The 22,207-nt window shown below is 45.8% G+C and overlaps 1 protein-coding gene across 1 annotated transcript in view; it reads right to left on the bottom strand.

Moving 5' to 3' along the window:
* LOC119394255 (uncharacterized) overlaps positions 1–22,207 on the bottom strand; it is a 114,169-nt gene that overhangs the window by 2,564 nt on the left and 89,398 nt on the right. The gene's annotated exons all lie outside the window — the stretch shown is intronic.

Below are 22,207 nucleotides of genomic sequence, written 5' to 3'. Positions count from 1 at the left end.
ATTCCTAGTTCCGGAGAACTGTTTACAGCTCTTTCGCGCAACACTTTAAACCGTTTCGCGCTTACGTATTCTTATACGTAGACCATATACGTATCGTTGATTTGTTGAACAAATTTTAGCAGACACCGCGCATTGTGGGAAACTGTTTCATGCGAAGCAGTTGCCGAATAGCACTAAGATTGTAAGCGGAAGTAGTTGGTTGGTGTTCGTGATGAAATTTCCTGCAGCGCTCACGAGAATGATAACGACACAAGAAATGACGAGAACAGGAACTGACTCTCAACTCTAGTTTATTTTGAAAAGCAAGTAAGAAAGTAGTAAATGGGATGGCCGCGTCACCCAACGGTCAGTTCGATTATGGCACTAAGGATAACTTCCTGTTCAGCTCGCGTGGCGGCGTAAGTTAAGGCTGTTCGATGAGGGCATGATACCTTAAAATTTTTTTTGTCAGTCTTGTTTTTCATGAAGAGTGTGGTAGTCTTGCGGCTCCAAGTAATAAGGATTGTGGTCTTGTTTTCCTTCTTTCATCCTTCTTACTTTCTAATTCCTTTTCATAATAAGTTTCAGCTGAGAGTCAGCGCCTGTTCTCGTCGTTTCTTCCGTCCTTGTCCTTCTCGTGAGCGTTGCGTAAAGTTTCATCATGAAGAACCGAGCAAGTGCCTATGCTGAGAGGAAGAGAAATAAACGTTTATTTTATAGAAAGAGAAATAAGCGATGCCTGGTATCGCTCTTAGGTAGGAGGGCTCTCTAGTGCAGGAACCGTCTGGCTTCGACAGCCCTCTTGGCACTGGCGAAGAGTTGAATGAATGAATGAATGAATGAATGAATGAATGAATGAATGAATGAATGAATGAATGAATGAATGAATGAACTTTAATAAAAGTCCGGGCGAGGCGGGGGGACCCGTCTCACTCTGCATCGATGATGATGGCGTCAGGCGACGGCTTGTTGCCTTTTTTTTCTTTTGAGCCTAGCGTTACGCGGTAAATCAATGTCTTTGTGGAAAATAATTAGTTGTGTGCGGATTGGGGTCTTAGCAGGCCTATAAACTACATTGGCGCCTAAAGGTTAGCTGAAGGTCCGTCGTAACGTCAGCACGTGTTACAGCAGAAATACCGGTTTTATCGAAACAAAGTGCACGCTACGTTTCGATGATGTGCATGTCATAAGCAGTGGTCCTTGGCATACTCCCCGGGTACGATAAGCGCTTGACTGTATTTTTCTGAGTCACAGAAGTACATGCGTAATGTTGATTACGTTGTGATTCAGTGGATAACTCACACTACAGCCACATGAAGTTACCCATACATCGTGCCTGTATGAGGTTCTGTTTTTTTTTTCAAAGAAGTATTAAAAGAATTACAACGACTAAATACCAAAGAAACACTAATATAGCTTTCCAAGGAACAATATTCCGAAGAGTCGTACGTATACGGATACCTGCGCGTGAAGTCATACAGCGGGCACAAATCACTTTCATGCGCGTAAACTAGGAAGACCGCTTAATAGATGCACGTGCAATCACCGTGAAACAAGGAAAATAGACTAAGAGTGAGTTGAATATTTTTAATGGGTAGATTTCTTGATATAGGCAAGTGATACTCATAGGCAAAAGATTTCTGCCCTCTTTCCACTCGACGCGCAGGCGTCCGCATGCGCGTAATCTCAGTACCACGGAAGTGCGCAGCGCATATTGACCTTGACTAAGCATACCTTAACGATTTAAATTCTCACGAACTTGTGGTCCTTACTGCTATTTTTCCTCATTACACAAGCCGCCATCTGCATCACCCCCGTTTGTAATTCCCGCCCGCATGCTCTGAGAAGTTGCAGAGCCAACCAAAATAATGCAATGGTTTGTCTAAAATTGAAGAACGTTTTATTTTCTAAACAAAAACAAAAATTACTTCGATTAAACGTTGCCTTCTCTTGGAATCTTAATGACCAGCGGTTATCTTCCTTACCAAACTATTGCAAAATCGTTGAGCGAAACAATACAAAGTACAGGAAAAAACGTTGTGGACAGGATAGTGCGTCTATCCGGTCCAAAACGTTTCTTCCTGTAGTCTCTGTTCTTTCGCTCAGCGATTTCACAATGATGCACCAACTGGCGCAACAGATAGAAATTCCTTCGCGCTAACTGACCTGCCCATGCAAATTTCTTCTTAATCCTTCTAAGATGTCATAACATCCGTTTGTTTGCTGACCCACTCTGCTCTCTATTTTCTCTGTTCGCATGCTCTGTAAGTCGTAAGTATTGCCTCGTAATACTCGTACAGCTTGCATATCACACGCAGCTCACTGCTCGTGCGCACCTGACAAGTTCTGGTGTAGTTAACAATGGTGCTCCGTGCAACGATTACTGCGAAGAGAACGCGCATTTAACGAGGCACCGCAGTGTTAATTAATCTCGTCTCGCGTACCCATTACCGAGCCGAGTGTCCACCTCGAGACGTCATTACTAGTACGCAATCGAAACCTCGATTTCCTCTTCATTATGGCCGTCGTTACCACTCGAGAGGTAATTAGGTTTTCTGGTTCGCTTAGGTTTGCTTCCCGCTTGCATTCGCATAAGAAGATGCAGTTGCCGGTTCTTCACTATGCAGCGCTTCCTCATCACGTCTTTCGAAGCTGTTCTTACAGTTTTATATCTTTCGTTTAGCTTTTGTGCGTACATTAAGTTCGCTCCGTCACTCTCATTTTTCTGTCGTCCTTTAGGACGGCACGTGGAAGGTCTTGACAGGTAGTATTTGCATATATATATATATATATATATATATATATATATATATACGTGTGTGCGTGTGTCGTTGGTTGTGAGCGAAAAATCGGCGCTGTTGTCCGTTCGTGAACATTCGAGGTAGAGACAAATAAATAAATAACAAAAATATTCTGTGGGAGTGGCAATGGAACCCAGTTCTTCTGCGTGGCAAGCACGTATTCTATCACAGAACAACTATCGTGCATGATATTTTTGCGGAAAAACCCCCATACGATGGGCATGCAGTGCGAGAGAGAGAGAGAGAGAAGGAATATAGGAAAGCTAGGGAGGTTAACTATGAACTATACGTCCAGCTTGCTACCTTACACATGGGGAGGAAAATAAGGTAGTAAAAAAGAGAGAATGAGAGACACATTTCACAACCCACACACAGTGCAGGGTTTCACAGGTGGTCGCTCAATCCTGTTGCCTTCAGGTACTGCAGGAGGGCTCGTGTGGCTTTCTGGGCTGACGTGCTGTGAGACCAGGCTTCCAAGATGTTCAGTAAAGGGCCGATCATCGGGTCTCCGCAAAACACACTGGAGAGTCCGGCGATCTTGTTCAAATTGGGGACAGGCGCACAAGAGATGATGAATAGTCGCCACACAGTTGCAGTTATCACAGATATGAATCTGCCATATTAATGCGATCGCTGAATGAATAGGTAAACGCTACACCGACCCACAAACGACGCAGAATGTAGCGTAACGTTGAGAAATCTTGGACGGCAGTTGTAGCTGGAGTAATGATTCAAGGTTCTGTGTGGGACGATCGGAGTTTAGCGGAGAATTCCAGTGCGTAAGCGTGGCGTTATGCGCGATGTGACGAAGTTTTCTTGCAGCGTCTACTCTTGACATGGGTATGAACAGTGCGGGCGATCCGTCGTGGGCACATCGGGCAGCGTCGTCAGCGAGGTGGTTACCACTGATCCCACAGTGACCCGGTAACCATTGTAATGTTATGCCGTGTCCTTGATTACCGAGGAGCCTACTTAACCCATTGCACATGGCCACATGTGCGAAATGCTTTCAGTCCTGCACAGCCTAAGGAAGACAAACAGCAAAGTATTTTACATTCTTTATAATTACCTCGGTTATTTGGCTATCGTGGCCCAAATTTGAACAGAATAAGGATATTGCCTCGGGCAGACCTGGCAGCCGAAAACGTAACGATTTTCGGTAGCTATCAACGGCGTACCGAGAACTTTTTTTGTTTGGTTGTGGGGAGGGGTTTAGTCTACCCTTTATACATGTTGGTGCGAGTGCTTGTATGTGCGCGTATATATCTACACATGCTAAATTGAAAATTTCGGAGGTGTAGCGGGGCTGCGGGGGGTTGACGTCCGCCCTACTGACCCCCCGTCTACACCAATGATATCTATGTTTCATTTAGTCGATGCCCCTATGCGTGCACAACTTCACGAAGCCCAAGTTCTCGCCAGCTTCGAGGCTGGCGTCTTGCAAAGCAGCGCGGAACAGGGGCGACCTCTGAATGCAGCGAGAGAAACCACATGCGCGCGCGCGCGCTTGAGCGCGCCTCTCTGAGCGTGCGTCTAACGAGTGGAAATTGAGTTTGTTCAGGCGTGTCGCATCTGAGTAATTAGCGGAAACCAGATTATAGCGGTCTCCCAACGCTGGCGCGGATCATGTTCTTCCGGCCGACAGTGTCGCGAAGATCGGATGCGGTTGCGTGCAGCTTCTTTACGGTGGTGTAAGTGGCGAAGCTAGAGGGAGAAGCAGAAGAGCACGACGACCAAACGAGTGCTGTTGGCTTTGTTACTAGCAAAGCTGTGCGATCAGCTTCAGTGTGACACGACGCACGGCGGCTTGAAAATGGCTACGTAGCATTGATGGTGTAAACTGTCGCTAGCAAGTATGGCGTACGATCGCTCGATTCAATTGAATAAAACGCTTGCGTTAAGGACAATAATATACTGATTGTTGACGGGCCAGTTGGTACATACTAAGCGTGAAACAGCGCGCCGAGACGTTGCCCCTTCACAAAAATAAATTTGTTTCCTCGAGGGTCGAGTGCAAGTGTAATGGTGAAAAACCTGATAGTGGCAGCGTTTCACTTTGCTGGTGCTGTGACGTCACATATGTTTTTCCCATTTATCGCTTGTCTAGTGAACTCAGTTGTTAGCGTTGTGTATGTGTGCTTCTTTTCGTTTTTGTCCCGTCGCGGCGCGCTGTTTCACGCGCAGTAATACAGAATTTAAAGATAAGCAACAAAAGTTTTATTTCTGTATTCACTCTTTGTTAATTCATCATCCAGAAGCTGATTTACGAGCCACTCTAGAGAAGAATAACGAAGGCTAATCATTGCAACACCCTATGCACCTATGGCGTTATCGCTGAGAAGCATACATCAATATTCAAAGTGGTTTTCTCCGTTTTTTATAGAGTACTTTACATCTCGTTACTGTGTACAAAAAATTTACTGTTGAGTTTGTGTAGCATGCTGCTGAATGCAAGGTGCTACCTTTCAGCCGGAGCCTCTGCGAAATATAAGAACCTTATACATAATAACTTAAATCTTGTGGGATATTCTTTCTTTTCCTTTCTAGGCGCAGTTTCTAGGTCATATATGAAGCGTGAGAATTAACGATCCGTATTTTACTCATTTGTAATCGTGCACTAAACTACGCTTTAATATGAGTTTATCTCTCAAAGCCTTCGTACCAGGGACATTCCAAACAAACAATAGAAAAAGCTCGAAAGCCTGCAAACGAATGCATGTTCGCGAAAAAAGAAAGACGCCAAAAAAAGAAGGAAAGAAGGCAAGCACGCTTTATTTTTCATCTCGCCCCTAGCTGGGAGAAGATGCGGGACTAATGGGCGCGTGACCATTACGTTTCCCCTCGCCTCAGAGCGAGAAAGCGACAAGCCCAAAAATGTCGCAGCTCGTGTGCGCTTTATGGCCGTTAATTTTTGCTCCGCGTAACGAACCATTAAGAGAAACGAGGAGAACGGCGTCGAGACGCGCTGGGACAGGCATGCGATGCTAGGGTGGGTGCTTTTAGAACTCGTTTTCCGGGAGATAATTTAACTGGGAGACACTCGGAAGCACTTTTTAAAACGGCTCTAATGGGCGAAGACGTGGCATCACCCGGCGAGACGAGGACGGCGTGCTAACGCGTCCCGCCGAAAGGTTTGCTTACGCACTACGCGAGTAAATAAAGAGCGCAAGATGCGCGCTTAGTGGGCGTCGCGCTCGTTGAGACGCCCTCGCGACCATTGCTCACATTTTTCTACCCTTCCTCGACTAAAAAAGAGAAAACGGAGAGTACGACTCTTATAACAGTTCTCTTCCTTAATTCTGTCCTTCGCGCTAGTTTCACGCTTCCGTCTTTTTTGCCGCCCTTTGCTACTCTCCTATTTCGCAGCGCATTAGTGAGAATGTTTTAGTCCGTCTATGTGACCTTTCCCAATCCCCCTACTTATTATTCGTGTTGCACTGGGTTTGTGGATGAGTAAGTGTGTTTGGTTGCCGGTACGCAAGTAACGTTTTTATGGATACGCAGTTATCCTCGTATAAATGCACTGTTAACCTAGCTGCCAAGATGTTGTACAAATGCAAGTGTATCCACGGCCGGACTAGAAAGACGTGCTAGCGTTGCTCGCGCGCCTTTCCGGTCCGGTGGTGGGGCAACATGTATTATTGCGATAGTAGTCATATAGACAATATGCACAGCCGTCAACACGCCTAACACGGACGCTCCCCAACATGGTCTGAGCCGGTTTCCCTGAAGCCAGCCCTGAAGCGTTGGGCGCCGTTACGGAGAAAATGGACAGATTTAGTTGAGCGTCCGCAACAGTTTTACGGACGTAGACTGCCATAGGATACCAATGGCAGGCTGCGTCCACAGAGCTGCTGCGGACGCCCAACTAAATCTGTCTATTATCTCCGTATGTTTGGACAACACCTCGGACAACAGAGGCCAACACACCGCGGCGCAGTCAACCGTCAAGCAAGTCCAGGCCACGCTGCGGAGCGTTCGTGTTAAACGTGCTGACGGCTGTACCTGCAGCCGCCCGAATTTTTAACTAGCGTGTGAAGCGGTGGCTTTTCTGTGTGTCAGCGCCATATAATGCAACGAAGTTGCAAAAGAAAGTTGTTTTTTGGGCATGTGCTTTATAGGCATGCACTTGCCCTGACTTCTTTTGGGACATAATTCAGTCATATGGCAAAGATACACAAAAAACATTACCGCTCGCGCACGCTAGTTAAAGATTTGGGCGACTGTACATTCTATGTGCGAGTGAAGGCGTGCGAGATTCAGCCGGTGACCGCGGCTCAGTGGAGAGGAAACGCGCCGGCCGCGTCTACGTTACACCGGCAGGAACTGCGTACTTCGATGGGCCGGGCGCGGTCGCACGCGCCCCATGTTGATAGTAGTTAGCGCACGGCTCATACCTTCGTACGTGCTGCTTTCACCCCTCAATTTCCGTCGAAGCGATAGACAGCACTGAGGTCGCTTCGCTGCCAGGTCGGATGCTCAAGGAGCTAGCTGCTAGCCTTGCTTCGTACAGCACTCCGATTCATTTGCTGTCGTATTTATTGTTTCCATTCTGCGGCAAAACTTTGACCCTTTTTATTAATGTCCCACTTACTGAATGTGAGCATTGAGCGTTTCTGAGCGTGCGCTAATAAAAATACAACTGCTTGAGCAAGTTTGCAAGACGTAGTGAGAGAACTGCACTGTGCCGAAAAATAAGGACAGGTGAAAAGCACGAAGCAAGAAGAGATGTGACGCCGCACTCGTCCTGTGTTTCCTTTTCATTTGTCCTCGTTCTTTCGTGCTGCAGTTATTTTATCGCGTTGGTTATTGCATCGGCGCAGGTGCTTGCCGTTGCTCTTATATTTCAATAATAATTTTCTTCAACATGTGTTCTACTAAGCAAGCGCAACGAGAGCGAGCTTGTCGCCTTGAACATGGGAGTGCAGTTGGGCGGTTCGCGACTGTTTTATTCTGCATTGGTATTTCAGTTAACCTGTTCGATAACATTACTTAAGATGCATTGCGACATAGCCATTGATCGCTTTCCGTGCATATGACATTTTGGAAGATAACTGGTGAAAAGTATTTAGTAACAAAGAAAGTGGCTTAGGCAGAACGATTGGCTGCCCGGTAAGGTGCGCTGACAACTTATCTCAGAACACGAAAACAGTGCTTCTATACCCGAATGATACGATGCGTTACACCTGTGTTCAGTTCCCCCTACTTTCTCCTTTGTGAAGTAATATGCGCAAGCCATTTTTTAAGAAGCTTGAGAAAATTGTCCGCGTAGCAATTTCGGCTAGTTGGTATAGCTTCACCTTCAGCGTGCAACACGAAAATATAATTAATAACTGAAGGCACGAGCGCTGGGGCCCTCAGTTGTTTCTTCGTGTTGGGCGCTGTTTGAACTGAAGAAAATGTCAGATTTATTATATACAGGTGCAAAAAAAAAATTCTACATCCGCAGTACCCACGGCACATTAGTAATATCGTAATAGATGATTATGTGAAAAAAATGGGGTTCAATCATTGTTAATAACACATAGCGCATAAATAAGCCACCTAGTGTAATTTATAACTCGCAGATTTTTCTAAACAGAGGTTCTGTCTAACGACGACACGCCGGCACCACGCTTTTCTGCGGTAAACTCTCTTGTGCATCTCACGAAGGTGCACTGTACACGGCAGGACACCTCACTGGCGGTTTTTTTTAGGCCTAAGATAACCAACTTGAAATAAAGGCAATACTTTTTGGATCTCCAGCTGTGGCGTCCCTTCCCTCGCAGCTACCCCTTCCTCTCCTCTTTTGGTCATTTCCGCTTCCGCTTTCTTCCGCAATCCTTTCACCGAGATCGCGACCACGCACAGGATGATCGAGGGAGAGTCCACTTCCGGCTTCGAAACACGCGGCATCTCCTCGCTAGACCAAGGTCTTACCACTCTTCTTGCTTTTTTTTACCGCTTGCACGAACTAGAAAGTCGATGTTGTAGAGTGCAGACGATCAAGCACACAAGGGGAAGCTGTACTCGCTTTTATACCCCAGTGGTAGTGCATCGCAGATCATTCCACGACAAGTTCTGTACACATCCATAACGCTCCTCCAGCATCCTTCCGAACTGAACATTTTGATTTTGCTCTCGCTCTTTTCTAAGCATCTCCTCGAGCCTGCTTTTCAGGCAGTATTAGTTGTTTCATTGCCGTATTTCTCTCTCACTTCTACTACCTTCTCTCTTCAAATTCATAGTGTAACTCTCCTCCTCCCTCCGCCTTTATGTCCCACTCTGTCTCCTGTGCACTTAGAATCCATTCTAGTTATCCAGGTTTCAAATCTGTGCACTCCAATTGTCAACTCACACTCATTTCTCGTAACTTCCATGGTATAAAATTACGACGCCGTTCACCTGGCTTGCTTCTCTTTGTTTCTCTGAGGCAAATTTTCAGTGAAATATAACTTGCAGATGTGTCGTAGCCACTTGGCGCGGCGGCGTTAATTTTTCGTCTCCGTATTACGCTAAGCTTGCAGTGATTTCCCGGCAGTGCAAAGCCTGCATAGGGAAAGCTTGCCTCATGGTGTCAAGCATTGAGGCAAAATGGAGACAATTCTGTTTTAACCACTGCTGGTGGCAGCAAAACCGCAGCTTCTTGGTTTCTAATTTGGAAAGCTTTCAAATGCCCGGAAGTTATATCCGTACCAACAAGAACTAAGAGGCGCTACAATATACGGGAAAGCCTCAGATGTCTTAGCGTGAAGCTATTGGGGTTTAACAATGGTACGGTTAGTTATGCCGTTATAAGTAGAATCAGCTCCAACAAGGTTGAGGCTGGTAAAGTTTGCCATTTCGCACTGCATTGCAGTGTTGTGTAACAAGCCAGTATATGGTGTGGTGGTCCTCAGAAAACGACTGTGAATATGCAGGTTACATTAACAGCAAGGCTTGAAGACGAGTGCAAGTACAGGCTAAACTGATTTAGGTTTGACGGAAAGGTAGCTTCACGAGAGCCCTGTAAGTGATCGTTTGTGGTTCCCTTTGTTTCTTATTTGTGTGTGTGTGTGCGTGTGCTTGTGCGTGCGCGTGCGTGTGTGTGTGTGTGTGTGTGCGCGTGTGCGTGCGCGTGCGTGCGTGTGTGCGTGCGTGCGTGCGTGTGTGTGTGTGTGTGTGTGTGTGTGTGTGTGTGTGTGTGTGTGTGTGTGTGTGTGTGTGTGTGTGTGTGTGTGTGTGTGTGTGTGTGTGTGTGTGTGTGTGTGTGTGTGTGTGTGTGTGTGTGTGTGTGTGTGTGTCAGCTGCAGGCATCTAAAACCTTGTAATTTTCTTTGCGTCTGGGTCTCGCTAATTTTATTCGAATGTTTTGAACTTCGTCATGCTATGGCACGCGGGTGCGAAATTGCAGCGCAGCTGTTTAGGTGTATTAGCACAATGTGTATGCCGTACTACAAGGCAAACACAGTGTGCTGTGCAACTTGCTCTGATCAGAAGCCAGGACTTTTATATGACTTTACCTGTATTTTTGAACACCGGAGCTGTTTGAACTAGAGCTTGGTTTGTAGTCGTGGACTGAAAACTCGGCGGATATGTGCCACAGAAAGCGGGTATGTGCAAAGTAGCTCCCAGCATAGCATAGCTATGCACAGTATGTTGTAGCAAGGGTGTGGGAAAGGGAAGTGAGGGTGAGAAGAAAGGAAAGGGCGAATGTAGAGGGTAAAGCGTGGCACGGCCTTGTATAATATAGTTTAGTAAATAGATGGGAAAAGGAAAGTTAGTGTATTCTTTCTTTTTTTCGTTCTGCTCAGCAACATCGTGGTGTGTTTTGTAGCGTCCAAAGTTTTCTAGTTTTCGCCACCCTGTTCATTGTTAGCACGACCTTCTCTTCACTTTATTCGTTATACTGGGACTCCCTTAAGGAACGAATGGCTTAGAAGCTGCACTATTCAAGCTTCTGCATTAGGAGCTTACTCCTAAGACTAACCATCTCCAGGATTAGGCAGAATTGTTGTTGAAAATGCGCTCCTAACTATCAAAAAACAAAAATGATAAACATATTCTTGGGAATTTTATTGTGCCGAGCTTGTGCTGCCACTATTCAAGTGCGGAATTCTGCATTGATATAACCATGCAGACATGCTAGCCAGTAAGTGAACTTGAATGAAATTTACTTTTCAAGTTAAAATTGCCGCAATATATAGTTGATGGGTGTAAAGCAAATAGCCCTGACCTAATATTCAAGTTGTGTAGTAAACAAAACAACAATTTGAGGATAACATTTAGACAGCAAACAACCAAATGTGCAAGTTAAGCATCCGTAAATTCACCGAAATTTTGGAAGAATAAGCTTTAAAGAGCATTTCCAGTGGACACCGTCTCAATTGTCTTCATATGCCTGTGGCATGTTTCATAACTGTAGTTTTGAAGATACGGCCTGTTCTTTGAGACACACGGGAAAAATTCGTTCATTTAGTCCATTTTTATTGTGCTCTAATATCCAGGCTAATGCATGAAAACGTTCAAAGTTCACCATCTCGATATCATGAATTCGTACTACTCAGCTAACACAGAAACCAGAAAAAGAAATGAACAAGAAAATAGTGAAGAAAAACTTCGCACATTCGAACGCACGCGTATAGAGAATCTCTTTGCTGCCATCAATGCCGAAAGCAAAGTCCAAAACATCTAGGATGGTCATCATTCATCACATTTAAGTCCACAAGTGTACTTTTTGTGCCGTTCGTTTCTAAGCACATTTATGGCCCTTCTCCTCATTCTGTCAAAGTCTTTATTCCGCTAGAAACGTTACTTACATACCTGCCCCATACCACGGTGACATTCAGGTTATGAAAGGTACACATAAAAAATAGGACAGGGCGAGTGGCATGAGCACTGCATACAATAGCACCCTGAATGTAACAAGTTACAGAACCGCGGCTTACACTTTGATGTTTATAAAAATGGGAGCTGTTTCTGATGCATACAAAGGCACATCACTACCTTCGAGAGAAAGAAAATTACAAATGACTGCCGACGTTAAGAAAAGATCGGTTTAAGGGTTGGTTTAAGGGTTATAGAGCACTGCACGGGCCCGGGCCGGCCGGAAAGCCCGGGCCCGGCCCGGCCAGCGGGCCGGGCCGGGCCGTCCGAAGCGTTTTCCGGCGGGCCCGGGCTGGGCTTGGGCTTGAAAGTGCGGGCCCGGGCCGGGCCCGGGCTTGAAGCTGCGGGCCGGGCCAGACTCGGACCCGCTCATTAAAAGGCGTAAGTCGGGCTTTCGAGCACACGCGACCGTTATGCACTGCATAGTCTAAGGTATACTGTGCCAAGCTGAAGTGACACGTGCAAAGAGCTGGCTCTTAGTAAAGCTTAGCAATAAAAATAGAAAAACAGTTGAAGTGCTATTTTTTTCACCAGTATAGATATAGATTGGCACTGTATATTTTCACTAACGTTTCGTCTGCGGGACCAGACTTTGTCAAAATAACAAGTACATCGTGGTGGGTTTCCTTATAAGCACGCCAGGTCACGTATATATATATATATATATATATATATATATATATATATATATATATATATATATATATATGTGTGTGTGTGTGTGTGTGTGTGTGTGTGTGTGTGTGTATTAACAGCACTAACAAAACAATGGGCCAGATCACGGTTGTTCCCATGTCCCATGGGAGGAATAAAGATTTCGGTCTTTTATTCGAGGTTGACACATACGGTACATTTCATTTATATTCCTTGGTATTACGTGCCAAAACCACGATATGATTACGAGGCACGTCGTAGTGGCATCGGATCAAGTTCGACCACCTCGAGTTCTCTAACGTGCACCTAAAGGTAAGTATGTACACGGGTGTTCTTGCATTTCGCCCCCATCAAATTGCGACCGCCGTGGCCGCGGGAATCGCACCCGTGTCCTAGGATTAATCAGCGAAACAGCTTAAGCGCTGAGCTACCATCGCGGGCAAAGCAACATTTCGATGCATGTACACACCGAATTTTCCGTCCGATCGCCCGCTACAAAGCGCACGGCATCATTAATAATCATCATCAACAACTAATATCCTCTAGCGGGCCCGGGTCGGACCTGGTCATGAACAAGCGCGCCCTGGATTAGTTTAGTAATAAACGCCGGGCCCATGCCGGGCCCGGGCGTGGAACGACGGGCCCGGGCCGGGCTCGGGCTGGGTACGGTCAAGTACGCCCGGGCCCGGGCCGGGCCCGGGCTTGGAACCACAGGTCCGGGCCGGGCTCGGGCTGGGTTCGGTCATGTACGCCCGGGCCCGGGCCGGGCCCGCGCTTGGAACCACGGGCCCGGGCTGGGCTCGGGCTTCATAAAGCGGGCCCGGGCCGTAAAATCCGGCCCGTGCAGTGCTCTAAAGCGTTAACACTCCGAGTAACGTTTAGGTTACGTGATTTTTCCTAGTTGTATGTACATTGTTCATTGAAAACTCAAGCGCGAGCCGGCACAAGGACACGTGAGGGAAACGACACCATCGCAATGACGTATATGTACCAACAACCTTTCCTTTCCGTCCTACCTTAATCTTCTCTCATAAAAGGCGGGGGGGTGAGAGGGTCCCGCAAATTCTGCACTGACATATCGATGTAGTTATCATGCTATGCCTGCATGCACCGGTGTCCGGACGTCTTCTTGACGATTCATACGGCCCGCTGTCACCGGGGAAGTTGAACAAATATTTCTATTTGACCGTTTTATTACTATTTACGTGCTCCCTCGAATCATAGAGTTTCCTAAAATTAACTACTCTGGCGCTGCGATCGTTCAGCTACCATGGGAATGATGGGTAGTACACAAATTTGCATAGTCTTCGTGCTTGCGGCTTCAAACGTACTTGTGGCTTTGTTTATTGCTGTGTTTTGGCGTTCGTTTCGGATAAAAGAATAGACCGTTGTGAACTTCGTGACCAGCTTTGATTTGGTGAGCCTAAAAAAGTTAAAGTAGTGAAGTGAAACTGCTGACTTTTGCTCAACTTCGTTTTGCGACAAAGCAGATGCAGCCGACTCGGTGCCAAACGGAGCCGAAAGAACGAAGTTTATACAAATTTGTGTACTACCCATCATTCCCATGCTGGCTGAAGCGTCATGCGTTGCAGCTCCCATAGACACTAGCGCCAGAGTTCCCTCTAGTAAGTATTTTAGGAAACTCTATGCCTCAAATGAGAGTGAATCAACTGCATAAACTAAACAGACCATGTCCCAAGAATCAGAAGGGAAGTACGTCTCGACTCTAACGGAAAATCAAATTTACATTGTATGAGAAAGATCGCTGCAAGACCGTATGCATGACGTAGTTGTACATATCGCCCAACCAAAAGGCTTAGAGGAAGCTTCCGGCGCACAGCTAATATACTGCATAGTTCATCACAGGCAACATCGCCTACTCTGGGCACTTGATTCTCAGGAAAGACTTTTCTTCGCGTGTAATCATCATGGCAGTCTTTAGAGGAATTCCGTAAGGGAGGGGGAAGGCTTGCAATTTGCTCTGGGAAACATGTTGGAAGGAATTTCTTTTCAATTCCCACAGAAGCAAAATTTTCACTTTCTGACGCACTGCCACGGTGGCCGTATTTAGATGGAGGTGCAAGAATACTCCCGCGCTTAGATATAGGCACGCGTTAAAGAACCACGCCTGGTCAAAATTAGGAGATTCCCGCTGCGGTGCCACGCCCCATGATTGTATAACGGTTTCGCCACGTGAAACCCCACAATTCAGCTGTCAGTTTCGGCAACGCCGATGCTGTGTTACAAATGCATACACTGAAAGCCAATACACAACACTCCGAGCCACTCCCTGTAGAAATGTATGTGCGCAAGCGCTGGTCTCCCACCGAACCTGGCGTGAGCAGAGGTGCTTTGCGGGCGCTCTTGTATCACCATTGCTTGCACTCTTTGCATTTTTTCCTTCGTGTCGAAACCAAAGTAGAAGGCAAGGGGGTAAATCTCTGGCCGCACGGATGGATAGACACCGCCCACAATTCCCTGTCTTGCCACCTGACACCGCCCTGTTTTACCGCGCACCCTAAGCCTTTATGCACGAAGACTTGACCCATAAACGCCTAGGGACATTGTTTTTTTCGAGCGATACTATACTTTCAGGACGATGAAGTGCTCAATGACCCGTCACCGTTACGCAACAAATTTGCTTTAAAATTAACTCAGACCTCAGGCGTTGCTTACATAAAGAGCCTGAAGAAGAAAAAAAAACGCCCCACTGGCTTGTAGGTCCCACTCGTGTCTTTCTATATCGTGAAAGGTGCTTGTGGACTGTGAGAATTACTGCTTTGAGCAGTTATTTAAATAGATGTTGTGTGTTTTGTTCAATATTAACGGCAGAGTTACACTCCCGCAAGCGAAAACCATAATCTAAATGTGATGTAGGCCTGTTTCGCGGGCTCAAAATCAGCTCACTTTATTCGAACCATTACTGAGCGTTCGTGCGTTCTTTCGAATGCGTGTCGGAACTCCTGGAGAAGTCTGGAAGGTACTGTGAGCCTTAAATGACAAAATTTTTCGTGTTGAGAGCGTTGCACCCGATCTCACCTAAAGAATAATAAAACGCACTCAATGTATTTGCGTGGAAGCATATTTTACGCAGAAACCATGGGTTACCTACGACAGTCGATACCAATCATTTCCACAAAAAGTAATACGCTATATTACGCAAGTACAACACTAGGTACAGTACTATTTAAAGGCACAACGCAGCACTACACGTGGTATCATTACTCCGTCTTTCCTCTCCACAGCGTGTTGTCCTCTAGTAACATCTGTTCTCTGGTAACATGTCATCTCAAGTTTATTCGATACTGGCATTCGCTTTTAAAACATGGCGCTCCCGCTTTCCTTCGTCTTATTTTCTTCATGCAAATGATGAGCATAATGAGAAGTGCACAGTTGAGTTGTAGCGGTTTGCTTTTGGCATTATTGATAATACAGTATTATTAAAAAATCCGGCAGATCCCACGCACTGTGGGAATCGATGTAATGCGAAGCAGCCAGCAAACAGCTGCATGCAGTGCTTTGTTTATTTTTGAGCCAAATGAAATCATTTTGCCATGGCATCTAGTTCACCATATATCGCATGTTTGCCAGTACGCGTGCACGCACAATGTGGTATATACCATGCCAATGAAACGTATATTCTGGTATATACACTGCATGACCGGTCATTTATGTACATCACGCACTCCTGTCATGCCATACCAATTTTGGTATATATCCAGATATCTAAACGGCCGGAAGCGCACCATAACAGTGTCATGTAAATCATACCGTACATTACATGCATAACATAATTCGCATGTTAGGACCTGTCATTTATGTTCGTCATACAATCACATCGCATAATACCAATTTTGGTGTATATCAAACGAGCGAAATGGCCGCGAGTCCACCATGAGCATGGCATGTAAATCATGTCGCACATGACTTGCCTGTCACGATTTTCATGTTACCACCTCTCATTTACGTTCGTCATACAGGCGCGTCGCGCAAAACAAATTTTGGCGTATATCAAGCTAGTGAAACGTCCGCGCATGCACCATGAGCGTGGCATGTAAATCATGACATGCATGTAATGGTTTCATGTTACCACCTGTTATTCATGTTCTTGATACAGACACATCGCGCAATACCAATTTTGGTGCATATTAATCTAGCGAAATGGCCGCGAGCGCACCATGAGCGGGCCATGTAAATCATGTCGTACATTACACGCATGTCATGGTTTTCATGCTACCACCTCTAATTTACGTTCGTCATACAGTCGCGTCGTGCAATACTAATTTTGGTGTATATCATGCCCGCGAAACGGCCGCGAATGCACCATAAGCGTGGCATGTAAATCATGACATACATGACATGCATGTCATGGTTTTCACGTTACCACCTGTTATTCATGTTCTTCATACAGTCACATCGCGCAATACCAATTTTGGTGTATATCAACCTAGCGAAACGGCCACGAGTGCGTCATGAACGTGGCATGTAAATCATGACGTGCATGACACGCGAGTCATGATATTCATGTTACCACGTGGCAGTTATGTTCGTCATGTCGAAATGTCTCGTCATACCAGTTTTCGTATATATCCATTCATTTAAACGGCCGCGAGCGCTCCGAGACCATGTCATATAAATCATGCCGCACATGACATGCGTGTCATGATTTTCACGTTAGGACCTGTCATTATGTTCGCCATGAACTCTTGTCACGTCATACCAGTTTTGGTATATATGAAATTAACGGAATGGCCGCAAGAGCCCCAAGGCCGTGGAATGTAAATCATGCTGTTCATGACATGCATGTCATGATTTTCATGTTATGACCTGTCATTTATGTTCGTAATACGGTCATGTTATTCCATACCAATTTTGGTATACATCCGATTAACGAAACGGCCAGGAGAGCACAAAGTCGTAGGCGGCTAGATTAGATAGATAGATAGATAGATAGATAGATAGATAGATAGATAGATAGATAGATAGATAGATAGATAGATAGATAGATAGATAGATAGATAGATAGATAGATAGATAGATAGATAGATAGATAGATAGATAGATAGATAGATAGATAGATACGCTCAAACTCGCAGAAGTTCGGTAAGAAATGCTTCGCATTTAAAACGAAAGTTCTCGCCTCTTCGTAACAAAGTTCGTGATCGTCTAGGAATCGCCAGCTTCAGATTCAGAAACAAAGCACATGCACTACGTTGGCAGTGAATTCCTGAGTCTTCAATAGCTGGAGCTTTAAAATGATTTTCATTTTTTTTTTTTTTCGCGACGGAGCAGTCTAGATGGCCACGGGCTTCGTACTTGGCATGTGGTAAGGTCAGATGGGACGAAAGTACGCGGAGTTCATCTTCGAGGCGCGGCCTACATGTAATGCGCCTGACGCCAATATGGCAGTAAGTGCAGCATATCCTTGCGGTCGTGACTGCACGAACATATTAGAGATGCCACATGCTAACTGAAGCATGCGGTTCAATTGGCTGTAATTTAGCGAGTAATACCCGAGTACTACGTCAGGCAACGGGGCACAGTCGCAAGTGGCGGAGGAGGAGATGAGTAACTGTAGGTTACCATTGGTCAAGATCGCCGCCAGTACTTAAGCGTGTCTTGCTACTCAATCTTGTACGCGCAAGATGAGACTGACAGCAAAGTGTCACAATATTGAAAACGTGCGAAGCGTCTCGGCGCGTTGGCTGCGCGAGGGAAATCGCTAACACTGTGCAAAACGAGCTTGCACACACGCCAAGCATTCCTAAAGGTGCTCCATTCCGCCTGTTCTTACACGCGCCTGTGACGTAATGGTTAGCGCATCGATTGGGCTTCGGCACCAGAGGCACAGCGTTCAAATCGTTGTGTCAGAACATCATTATTTTATTTATTTGCTTACGAGCTCTACTTTAGTTTTGCTGTCCTTTCCCTATTTACCCGCTCTTTCTGTCCACCCTTCTTCCGCAACTGCTCAAAGTGTGCAGATGCCGCCTTGTGTACAGGTGTTTTCGGCACCTGCCGCTGGTTAAAGATCGAGTCAGCGGACGATTATTTCCGAGCTGACGGTTCCACATGTAGCGTAATAAATGGGCTTGTCACGCGTGCGTATAGTTCCGAGACAAAACCGATGCAAAATATTCTTTACGTGTCGTTGAGACTGTCGGAATACTTCACACTCACTGTGTAGATCAACTGCGAATAAAACTGGCCCTGTAAACAAGTTTGGGAAACACATCTCTTTGTCTAGGTCTCGTAACATGAGACACGTGTTCGATTGCGATAGCTAATAAAATGGGTCACCAAACTTTTCAAAGATCTGCTTCTGCCTAAACACCTGCCGTTTTATGCCCTTTGATTCGGCCGTGACACGGGAACCCACTCTTAATATCACGTTCTGCTGTAACCCTTTGTCGTGTTAGACACCTTCTGCGGTTTCTGCGAAAGAAAATAACCTTTACAAAGAATTCCTCGTGGACGCGAAGTACTTATCTGTGCTTCTAAGCGTACCACTTAAGCACCACGTTTGGCCTAAGCGCCATTAAAACTCATAGTTCATCATCAGACGCACAGTTCTCAAATTGTGCGTTCCGTCAACAGCTCCTCACGATGCAGAATCTCTCCTTGGATTTGCGTCAACATTCAGCATTCGAGATTTTTCAGAGCAACGTCTAAAATAAACCCCAATAAGACTTTTCTCGTTTGTTTTGCGTGTAAATATGATTTCCAAAAAACCAGTGCAATGCCAATGCAACAATACGTGTATTTGAACTTAGCATCTGATTTACTTCACGCGATGCCACGTGCTTTTACCGTTGTATTGTCTTTATAGCTGTCATGACGAGTAGGCTTCTACTTTCTTACTTTCTTTGATTCCCTCCGTCATCCTCATGCTGACGTTTTCCAACGAATACCATCACGTACGTAGAGGGGCGTGGATCTGCTTTTGCCAACGCACCTGCTATCTTCGCTGACGTCACTTGAAATGCACACACGCACACACACACACACACACACGCAAACACACAACACACATACACATACACATACACACGCACGCACGTCCGCAGACAAGAACGCACACACAATCACAAATAAACAATCTACACCAACCTAAGGGTTGATCTTCAGGACTATAATAAAGTTCATCATACCATACCAAGTGTAGCACGTGTTTCCTTAATACTTGCCTCAGTGACAAGTTTCCTTGCATCATAGATTCTTTAATTCGTTGTATTGCGTGTCGTCGACGAACGGAGCACACTGACTTACCTCGCACTGCCTGAGCATCCCATGAAATAACTAGAAATAACGAAAGTGAAATAATAACCACACTCCATTCGGAGTGAAGCGTCTGCCTACGTCACGAGTCACGTGCGCCTTTGGGTCACTTTCCCTATCACCCTCCTTTCGTTCACAGGAATCGAGCGGGTCGCAATCCTGCTCCGCTTGTTCGTTGTGCCAAGCTGTAGTACCGAGTCAACGCGCGGCGACACATGACCATAAAACATTCTTGCTCACTTGCTGCGCGTTTCCAGCACTGACCCGACCAGAGCCTCCTCAGGGGACGTTGACCCGACATTCCTGCGCACAGCAGTAGCACGTAAGGATAGTTCCGTACGTGGGTAGCACATATCGGTGAAGGTAGTTGTCGTGGGGCCTTTGTGAGGATTTGGCTCGCCATCACCTCGTACGCCTCGGTTGAAGGGACGTCCCGAAGCGGATGCGAAGCAGTAAGTGGCTGCCCTCTAACTGCCTATTATGCAACTAGCTCACGATGTTTGGCTCTCCTCATTTTCTAGAAATCTCGATGTCGAGAGAAATACGACTCGAAAGAAGTCGAGCGCTCGAATAGCACCGACGTGCCGCGGGCCCTCGGAGCGCGGAGAGAGGACTTTTCTTCCGCGGTTGCTATGACGCCGTTGCCATTTGATGCTGCGAAACCGCTTTGGTCAAAAAGGCACGTGACTTCCGCCGCTTTCTCTCTCACCGCGCAGCAGTTGCGGCTTCCTACCGCTGGGTGCCGTGAGCCGACAGCGGTGGCTTCGACGGGCTTTTTTTCCTCACTTCTATATTTTTTTTTTACCTTGACTCCGTCTCTTTGAGGGAAACGAAGCCGCCGCTTGGCGGTATGCGTTTATAAAGAACAAAAGGGAAAGGATGAACGAAGAGCGAAATCTAGCTCTGTGCAAAAGTGTATCAAAATTGGATGCCACGAATTTGTAAAATTCCTCCTCTGTGCGCATCAGATCACATTGCATAAACGAAGGAAGCGTTCTTAAAAGAGGAGCCTCTGCATAGCCGCACTTGCTGTGATGGCTTTAAAGATAGAAAATAAGGTAATGACAATACTGATGGCTACAGTAATAACCTCTACGTGCAGATGACTCAACAGCTGGTATTGTAATTGATCAATAGATTAATGAAGCGAAGTTATTATCAGTGTGCAGATATCACTAGCATTCTTTCACTCGAAAACCGAAGTTTTGTTTGTTATCGCCCTCTGTCCCACATAGGCCGCTACCTCATCACATCAACTGCCACGACATTACCTTGGCCGATAGATTATTGTTTAAGGCGTTCTGTTTATTTCAACACCACTACACGGCGATGTCTTTCTCGCGCCTGCGGTAGCACAACCTAATCTCTTAGATTAGGTGTCCCTGCCACTGCAAAAGGCTTAGCCACATTTCATCATCGTCACAATCATCATAAGCGGCTACTGAAACAGCAGCAATGGGGATAATTATAATATCTGGGGTTTAACGTCCCAAAACCACGATATGATTATGAGAGACGCCGTAGTGGAGGGCTCCGGAAATTTCGACCACCTGGGGTTCTTTAACGTGCACCTAAATCTAAGCACACGGGCCTCAAACATTTTCGCCTCCATCGAAAATGCAGCCGCCGCGGCCGGGATTCGATCCCGCGACCTTCGGGTCAGCAGTCGAGCGCCATAACCACTAGACCACCGTGGCGGGGCAGCAGCAATGGGGAAGATATATATATATATATATATATATATATATATATATATATATATATATATATTTTTTTTTTTTTTTCGAAAGAAGATTTCTGGCTATCAGTTAAAATATATAAGAGGAAGTCACAGTGACAAACATAACAACATTTATTCTGAGCTTTCGGCCGGGGACCGGCCTTTATCAAAAATGACATTATGACATTGCGTTCGGGTGTAAGTACAGATTGTCGCAATACAGACACAGATGCACGCACCGTCGCGATTCGTTGGAGCGGGACAAGGGGAGGGCCAGAACAGCAACAGCAAAAAAAAAGCAAATACATCTATATATATATATATATATTTAATGAAGAGTCTGGTTTCGGTTGCCGTAAAACAATTAGGAAAAAGGTATACGCTTCAAAAAACTTATTTCTCGACGTTTCGGTGCTACTTTTTTCGGTAATTTAGTGACTTACTCGTTACTGCTTCCTAACTGTAATGGGTAACGTACTTACGTTAACATTTTTCGGTAACTTAAGGTGTCCCGTTACTCCTTACTGTTTATTTCAATTATTCCTGAAGTGTTACGCACAACTCCTACGTCTCGTAGGGGCCACATTCCCAGAGCTATCTTTATGTCACAGCGGTGGACTGCTATTGCCTTGCCAGGCGTTGACAATATAGCAATATCAACTCATGCGTCCGTCGAGCGCCTCTTTGCCGTAGCTGCGGACGTAATCACCAAGAACCGAGGCATGCTGTCTCACGACAGCTTAGAAATGTAGCTGTTGCTTAAATTCTACAAGTTGTAGTTCTCAGCAAGTTGTCCCTGCAATACTATAGCGCTGTTTGTCAGTTCTGTTTTAAAAATAAAATTTGCTTCTTTGTGCTTCTAACTGCGGGTATACGTTTCTGGTTTAATTCCTGAGCGAGCGAGGCTGATCTTGAATGCCATTGCATAAAC

This window comes from Rhipicephalus sanguineus, chromosome 5, assembly GCF_013339695.2.
Source record: "Rhipicephalus sanguineus isolate Rsan-2018 chromosome 5, BIME_Rsan_1.4, whole genome shotgun sequence".
NCBI classification, from domain to species: domain Eukaryota; kingdom Metazoa; phylum Arthropoda; class Arachnida; order Ixodida; family Ixodidae; genus Rhipicephalus; species Rhipicephalus sanguineus.
Note: the sequence above shows the minus strand (reverse complement) of the source record. Positions and strands in the feature narration are given on the sequence as shown.